Source organism: Marmota flaviventris, chromosome 14, assembly GCF_047511675.1.
Source record: "Marmota flaviventris isolate mMarFla1 chromosome 14, mMarFla1.hap1, whole genome shotgun sequence".
Lineage (NCBI taxonomy): Eukaryota > Metazoa > Chordata > Mammalia > Rodentia > Sciuridae > Marmota > Marmota flaviventris.
In genome coordinates this window covers 47,724,442-47,732,300 of record NC_092511.1, presented here as the reverse complement: position 1 = coordinate 47,732,300, position 7,859 = coordinate 47,724,442, and the positions used below count along the sequence as shown (strand labels likewise).

The following is a 7,859-nucleotide window of genomic DNA, read 5'->3' as shown; positions in this document are numbered from 1 at the left end:
ACTATACACAATCAGTATACAATTACACTCATCGGGAGCCTGACATGTAATTTCTGATAAACCCATATAACTATGAACAGCAAAAGGAACCACGGAGCGCACACAATGTGTGGGGTCATCAGAACACAATGCCAACACAATCTCTGCGTCACGTCTTGTTGCATAGTATTAATCAGTGCAAACATTGTTTGGGAAATGAGAGGGGAGAGAAAGAGCAGTTTCCCAGCTGCTAGTGCTTTGCCATCAAATCTGATAGTCAGTTCCATCTCACATAAGAAACTTCAGTAATAAAGCTTAGGACCAAATAATGACTCTTGAGGAGTCTGCTTAAATGGTTCAATATGAAATCAAATAATAGATCCTTATATACAAACTCAACTGTCCTGATCATTTCACCTAAGACATTTCTTGTGCAATTTGAATACTTCCACAAATTTGGGAAATATATTCAAATCTTTAACAGCTACAATGAGTATCCACACTGTCTAAATGATCAATGTTATTAGCCAAATAGTGGCTACGATTTTGATTTATTTCAAATTTTCGATTCCTACGTGTTAAAACATGATTATTTTTCTGTTGATTGTTATAGGTAAAGGAAACGATAAGGTTTCATTAAGAAAGAATTATCCAGGAACACAAGATGACAGCTCAGGTTGAAGGACCACAAGGACCCAGGCCCCACATTAGGAAATCCAGCCCCTATGCCTTGAAGCTGCAGGATGCTTTCTTACCCAAACCCCATGTCAAAGCCCCACCAGCTGCCCATAGCATTTCAAGTGTTGCACAAAGTTACCACAAGATGTTCTATGTAGATAACCCTAACAGGCCCCCTATCACAAAATGTTCCTTTCAGACAGCCCTACCAGCTAAACTTGAGAACTAAGTTTAAAAACAGGAACCAAGAAGGGCAAGGTGTAACTTTAGGGTTTTTCCAAGAACAAAAAGTCGAAAAACAAGTTTACCCACTAGGTGACCCCCCTGCTGGATTCAGAGGAACCAATAGAAGGGCTGTTGCTGTGCTAAGCTAAGAACTAACCCACTTGTACCCTATAAAAGATCTGTATCCCAAAGCCCGGTGTGCCAGTTCACCGAAGCTCCGGCTGAGGTGTTGCTGAGCACCCGCAGGTGCCTGTGTATCAATAAACTTGCCTCTTGCTCTTGCAGCCAGTGTCTCGTGTGGTTCGTTCCGGGTTTGGGATCTGTGGATCTTTCATTTTGGAGGTTCCACCGAGATTCCCGATCCCGGTTCCGATCCCGATCCCTATCCGGAGAACACTCGACATCACTGGGAGGTAAGCTGGCCAGCTCGAGCTGTCTATGTCTAACCTGTTGTCCTATTGGCTATCTGTTCTCTGTTTCGCGCAGCGTCTGAAAGACTAGGCATAGTCATTGGTATTCCGATTCTGAAGTAATTCTGTGATCATTCAGCTTTCTGAGGCAGGCGGGGAAGGAGTTGACGAACTCAGACTTCACCCCTGCCACCCTGGGAGACGTCCCAGGGATCAGAGGGGTCCATTTCTTTGGGGCCCCCGGTGTTTCCAAGGGATACACCGTTTTTGTAGGCGACGGAGAAGCAGTTTCTCCCAGGCCATCTGATTCTTTCGGTTTGTGCCGAAGCCGCGCAGCGTTCTTTGTGTTTTATGTCCTGTCTGATTCATATCTGTACTTTAGAGATGAGAACCAAATTTTCAGTCACAAATTTTGACACTCTCAAAGGGACTTTTAAGGAGTCCCCACTCTGCTTTCTTGGGGAAGCCTAGCACTCGAAACAACTGCAAGCAGAGGATAAACTTTTTGGGAGCTGGCTACTAAAAAGTTAGAAAAACAAAAAAAAATGCCTAATGCCTAAGGTCAAACCAAACTGGAGGAACTAATCCTATGGATAAAAGATAGGATTAAGGGACTCCCAGCAGCTGCCAGAGCCATTTAGCTCTGGGGAGTTCCCTGGGTCCTTATCTACATCTTAAGGATTACACCACCTCTGTTTACTTAAAAAGAAGGAACATTGAATGCAGTAAAGCCAGTCACACTGAGACCCTTGATTTTACACCTATAGTTCTAAAGCATTGCACTATCTTGCAGTTAAAAGTTGGGTTTAAGCAATTGTTTAGTTTGATTTCAGATAGTTCATGCTAGAAAACTTAAATACTTGGAATAAAAAAAATTAAAGAGTTTCAATTTTGAACTGGGTAACCTGAAAAAAAAAAAATTAAAAAATTAAAACGTTGGTCTGGCTCATAAAAATGACATTAGATAATTAAATAGCAATAGTCTTAAAAATTTTCAAAGCTTAATTTCAGATATATATGGTAATATGTAAGTAAATTTAATGTAACTCAATGCTACTTTAGAAACTTCAGAACAAGCAAAGTGGCTTAAAGGTACTAAAAAAATTTCTTCTGATGGTAGAGATTCTATTTCCAGTTTTATGTGAACAAGTTTTTCTAATGTAAAAAGATATAAAATTTTAAATTTTAAAAATTGCTTCTTAAATTTGTATCATAATTTCCAACATCTAAACCTGAAAATATAACTTAATGTAAACAAAAAAAAAAGTTTATATAATTATGGTGTTATTAATGTGTTCATATCTTCCAGGTATACAAGCCTGTAAGGTAAAAGCTTCGAAAGAACATTATATCAAGCTGGTATTCTAAAGTTATATGGTAATTTTAAAAAAAAATGTAAAGGTTTTATTGCAAAACACAAAAGTACATCACTACTTTTCTATAAGAGGTTAAAAGCTTTCAGCCTTTAATTCATGTTTTAGGTGTGATATTATATTGTGTTAGCTAATGTTCATGTAAACTTGAACAACAATTTATGTAAACTTTATAAAATGATCAGCTTCAGAACTATAGTAATTGAGATTTATAAAGAGCCCTGCCTTACTTGAGATAAGGCTCTATCCCATCTCACTACATGTGAAAATGGCTATAAAAAAGTAAGCCAGATTTCAGTACAGTTAAAGTTGTGTCCAAAAATAGGTTTGTGCCAAGATTACTAGGATCTCAAACAGAAAATTATGATGTATAACCCTACTAGAATTCAAGGTAGCTATTATATAAGCTAAATATGTTTTTACCCTAGTTAGTTTTGTTTTGTAGTTTACTTATAGATGGTTTAAAAATTGCTTATTAATATTTTAAAGAGGTATTACTTTAAGAACACAACCTGGGCCAACATAAGATAAGGAGTTATCACCTACAGGATAGAAAAATAAACATTAAAGCCCAGTGCTCTTAATATAAGGCTGTTAACTTATTTGCTGGATGTTTAAGATCAAGTTTTAAAATTAGTTAAATTAAAAGGGCCAAGAAAACCAATATTTGGCTCTTGCCCTCTGAGTCAGTCTGAATCAGGGAATAGGGAACTTCTCCAAAGGGCTCAGCAACTCTAGGCCACATAACCTCCTGAGCAAGGAGATTAATGAGACCAGTGGAGAACAGGAAGCCAATCGGTGCATTTGCTGTAAAGAGGAGGATCATTAAAAAAGGGAGACATCCCTGATGCTTCTGAGGGAAGCCATATGGTCAAGCAAGGCCTGGACCCATCCTAGCGCAAATGGCACTAGCAGAACTGAAAAGCTGCTATGAAGTTCCCGAGGACTCCCAGGATAACTCAGCTGACTATAAACAATAGGTAAAAATAAAAGTCAGTTTGACTTGCTTCATCTTAAACACTTAGCAAAGACAGTAAAAGCCAAAGCACAGCTGTTCCTGGACATCTTAAATAATAATAATAATTAAATGTAACTTCCATAAATAAGTAGACTGGAGGCTACAAGAGAGATTCTTAGACAGAAATGCCTGATAACTGTCAAAGGGACTACTAGAATAGTTTTAGTCTAAGGCTTTTATTTCTAGCCAACGCAGGTAGACTTGATGTTTGCTAATATGGTTATCCAGTCCTAAGTAGCAGAATTAAAAATTTCTCTATTAGACACAGAGAAGAAACAAAAGGTTCTCTTGGAAGCTCGCAAAAATGTGCCAGGGGATGACGGGCGCCCCACCCAACTCGCAAATTTGATTAACGAAGCTTTTCCTTTAACCCGGCCAAACTGGGACTATGCGACTGAAGCAGGTAGGAACCACCTACGTCTCTATTGCCAGTTACTCATAGCGGGTCTCCATGGAGCAGGGCGATGGCCCACTAATTTGGCTCAGGTAAGACAGACTATCCAGGGGTCAAAGGAAACTCCGACAGCCTTCTTAGAGAAATTAAAAGAGGCTTATCGGGGGTTTACTCCCTTTGATCCTGATAGTGAGGACCAAAAAAAAAAAAAAAAAAAAAAAAACATTTAATAGGCCTGCCTTCGTCTCCCAGGTAAGTCAGATGGTGGCCAATACATTGGAAATTAATTAAAAATTATATTGTGCTTATAGACCCCAAAGTTCAGGACAGATAAAAAAAGATAAATAGAACCATCAAGGAGACTTTAACTAAATTAACACTTAAAACTGGCACTAAAGACTGGGTACAACTCCTACCTTTAGCCTTGTATCGGGCCCGAAACACCCCAGGCCCACATGGACTAACCCCATTTGAAATCCTGTACGGTGCCCCACCTCCCGCTGTTAACTTTTATGAAACTGAAACCTATGCCTCCCTCACCCCATCTATGCAGACTCATTTGCATGCTTTGCAATTGGTCCAGAACGAGGTCTGGAAGCCTCTAGCCGCAGCATACAAAGAGGAACTTAAAACCCCCTTACTGCCACATCCCTTCAAAGTTGGAGACACCGTCTGGGTAAGCAGGCACCAGAGCAAGAACCTCGAATCGCGGTGGAAAGGACCCTACACCATTCTGCTGACCACTCCCACTGCAGTCAAAATGGACGGCATCACCGCTTGGATCCACACCTCCCACGTGAAAGCTGCACATCCACAGGAGTCCGCAGGCACCTCTCCGGATCCAGAATGAAAGTTGCAAGGCACTCAAAATCCACTAAAGATAAGACTCACACGCTGTTGATTTTCCTTGCTTTGTGCTTTGTATTTCCCCTAACGGTTGCTAACCAAACTGTGAGCCAGACATGGCAAATATTATCGGGGACAGGAAATATAATTTAAAACCAAACATCCACAAAAATACCCCCTTTGGGCTTAGTAACCTGCTCTAAGGCCTGATCTTTGTTACCTGCTGGCTAAGGCAAAGGACTTTGATGATCCCAGTGAGGCAGAAGCATGCGTCTACAGTGGACGCTGCACCTGCATAAAACATCCCACAGGGTGTAGAGCAGCTCTAAGGGAGACACCCTTCTACATATGCCCTAGGGATGAAAAAAACCCAGTCACAAAAATGTGGACAACATGAAAGTTACTATTGTAAATCTTGGGGATATAAAACTATGAGGGATATATGATGGAAGCCAGGTTCATCTGGGGATTTAATACAAGTAAAAAAAAAAAAGGGACAAGAGCCCCCACTATCTTCCGACTCCTGTAGGAACCTAAAATGGTACGGGGCAGGGCCATGCTCCACGTTTGCCTGCAACCCCTTAAACATTACCTTTACTCAGGCAGGCAAGGCATCAAAGAAATGGATAAAAAAAAAAAAAAAAAAACAATGGGGCCTAAAAATGTACTTCAAAAATGCCTACGACCCTGGGGTCCTATTCAAAATTAGGCTAACTACTATATTATCTACTGTAGCTGGCCCCTTGATTATATTACTGTTAATTTTAACCTTTGGACCTTGTATATTCAACAAATTAATGCAATTTATAAAAAGAAGACTGTCTGTAATCCAAACTATGGTCCTCGCGCAGCAATATCAAGTACTCCCACAGCACCCTGAGCCATCAGCTGAGCAAGTGCCGGACTCTGAGCAGGTAGATCAATGGATATAAGATTATATCCCGGATAAAGAAAAGGGGGAAATGAAGGACCACAAGGACCCAGGCCCCACATTAGGAAATCCAGCCCCTATGCCTTGAAGCTGCAGGATGCTTTCTTACCCAAACCCCATGTCAAAGCCCCACCAGCTGCCCATAGCATTTCAAGTGTTGCACAAAGTTACCACAAGATGTTCTATGTAGATAACCCTAACAGGCCCCCTATCACAAAATGTTCCTTTCAGACAGCCCTACCAGCTAAACTTGAGAACTAAGTTTAAAAACAGGAACCAAGAAGGGCAAGGTGTAACTTTAGGGTTTTTCCAAGAACAAAAAGTCGAAAAACAAGTTTACCCACTAGGTGACCCCCCTGCTGGATTCAGAGGAACCAATAGAAGGGCTGTTGCTGTGCTAAGCTAAGAACTAACCCACTTGTACCCTATAAAAGATCTGTATCCCAAAGCCCGGTGTGCCAGTTCACCGAAGCTCCGGCTGAGGTGTTGCTGAGCACCCGCAGGTGCCTGTGTATCAATAAACTTGCCTCTTGCTCTTGCAGCCAGTGTCTCGTGTGGTTCGTTCCGGGTTTGGGATCTGTGGATCTTTCAAGGTCACTAGGAAGCACAATGCAATACTATTGTCAATACTATTGATACGTCTTAGGAAAAGTGAGTCTGGGAAAAGCAGAAATGTCACAAGCTTTGTTTTACCTTCATGTTAATAGAGCATAGCGTGACCTGTATGGGAGGGGTTGACTACTTCAATTAGGTTTATGCTATTTTCAATAGGACTTCCAATCAGTGCATTTAGCTGGAAAGCAATTCCTGGCTTTATTATTACTGTTGTCATCCTTAAAATGCTTTCTATTTATTTTTTTAATTCACCAGGAGGGGCAAAGGGAAGATGGGAACAATAAAGAAAAGCCAGTAACATGCCCTTAGGGACCAATAGCAAAGGGAGAAGAATCACAGGGGAAGAGAGATAGGAGATGAAAATGAAAGACGTATCTTATTAAACCATCATAATTAAGAAGTAATAGGTATTCATAAAGAGACCCAAGCCCAAAGGCCTGAAGATGTCTACAGTAACAAGGGCAAATGTTTTCTAATAAGTAACAATCAACAAATAATCTACATAAAAAAGCGATCTGGACCCCCACGAAAATGAGAAGACAGAGAGAGAGAGAGAGATACCTTCCTTCTCACACTCTTCCCCCTCCCTCAAAAAGGAAACAGCGACCTCTTTTCAATAACAAGTGAATTGGGGCACGCACAGGTAATAAGCATTTGGAAACTGTACCTCACTCCCTATCACCTGTGGCTTCTATTATGGAATGGCCCCCGCTGCAAACCCCGCGATTACAGCTGCTGCCAGGGATCCCAGGGAATCCGGGCCTGGTGATGAAACTGACCCCACATTATTCATTTCGGCACAAGACAGGAATTAATTGGAAGGATTTTCCCTTAGCTCCCGCACTTTAAGTTAGCTGGACCTACGAGCACCGAAGAGACAAGGCTGAAGGGAAGGAGGAACACATTTGGTCCTTGGACACCCCCTAGTGTCTGCGTGGGCACGAACGCGGCTCGCAGGTATCTCCCCTGCTCTCCTGCCGTACAGTGGAGCGCAGAGCCTGGCTCCTTCAGGCTCAGCACTAGGTCTGCAGCCGGTGGGAGGTGTTAGGCTCCCAGCCCCATTCCCAAGTTCCTAGAATTACTGTTTGCTAATAACTTTGTCTCAATGTGTCAGAGTTTGTCTCAAGCAAATATGGAAAATTATAGGTGGGGCCAGGAAGGGCTGATAATTTGCTACCCCCCAAAAAAAGAATTTCACAGTTAATATACTGGATGCAAAATGGAAAAGAGAAATGGGGAGAAAAATCTATTTCTGAGAATATATGGTAGTTTGTCTTTATATAGATAACTTGTGAGTGTTTGAATAAGCACTGGGATGTATTTATGTTTACCCATGTGATTGGATGTGAGTACTGAATAAAGTCTGGGAAGACTGCTTGCCACTTCTCTC

At 41.3% G+C, this 7,859-nt stretch overlaps 1 long non-coding RNA gene across 1 annotated transcript; it reads left to right on the top strand.

Moving 5' to 3' along the window:
* The first annotated feature begins 658 nt into the window (after positions 1-658).
* Positions 659-6,395, top strand: LOC139701791 (uncharacterized). Its single transcript, XR_011704345.1, has 2 exons — positions 659-1,295; positions 4,631-6,395. It is a non-coding gene; the product is annotated as an uncharacterized lncRNA (long non-coding RNA).
* The last annotated feature ends 1,464 nt before the right edge of the window (positions 6,396-7,859 follow it).